Source organism: Phalaenopsis equestris, unplaced genomic scaffold (genome assembly GCF_001263595.1).
Source record: "Phalaenopsis equestris unplaced genomic scaffold, ASM126359v1 Scaffold198150, whole genome shotgun sequence".
Taxonomy (NCBI): Eukaryota; Viridiplantae; Streptophyta; class Magnoliopsida; order Asparagales; family Orchidaceae; genus Phalaenopsis; species Phalaenopsis equestris.
In genome coordinates, this window is record NW_018218087.1 from 19,459 (window position 1) to 20,231 (window position 773).

The window sequence follows — 773 nt, forward strand, 5'->3', positions numbered from 1 at the left end:
AATTGTCTTTATATGACCCCAAATATATATATATATATATATATATATATATAAAACTAACTTTTTGGATTATATTTTCAACCACCTCCAAATACTTATTGCATGCAAAGTTTCTACTAATAAAGCTAAGGTTGTGATAACGGTTCGTTGTTCGTGAACAGTTCGTGTTCGGCTTGTTAAGAAGCTTGTGTTCTATTCGTTCGTTAAGTTAAAAAGCCGAACTTAAACAATTTGTTTGTGCTCGATATATAAACGAGTCGAACACGAACAAAGATTTTTTCATTCGTGTTTGGCTCGTTTTGACTCGAATGATGCTTTAATATAAATAATAAGATTTAAATTTTGTTTCAATCTTTAACATCCTACGTTTGCGTGACTAGAGTTGTCAAAATAACTCTTTGTTTGTGAATAGCTCGTGTTCGAATCGCTAAACAAATAAGCAGAACACAAGAACATTTTTTTTCTTTGAAATATAAATAAATCAAGCACGAACAATTTTATTTTCTAACAAGCCGAACACGAGTTAATCCAGTATTCGCTCGTGTTCAGCTCGTTTACACCCGTAATTAGAGCTAAAATATAACTATGGAAGCTGTAATTTAAATAATTAGTTCTCAAAACAAAAAGTTCAAGCATATAAGTGAAGAAAAAACCATTAAAATCGACGGAAAAATTCATACTTTATCTAGTACAAAAAATATTAAATTAATTTATGACGGCTTATCAACGGCATATTCAACCTACGAATTAAACTGTACGTTTGTAGTATGTTA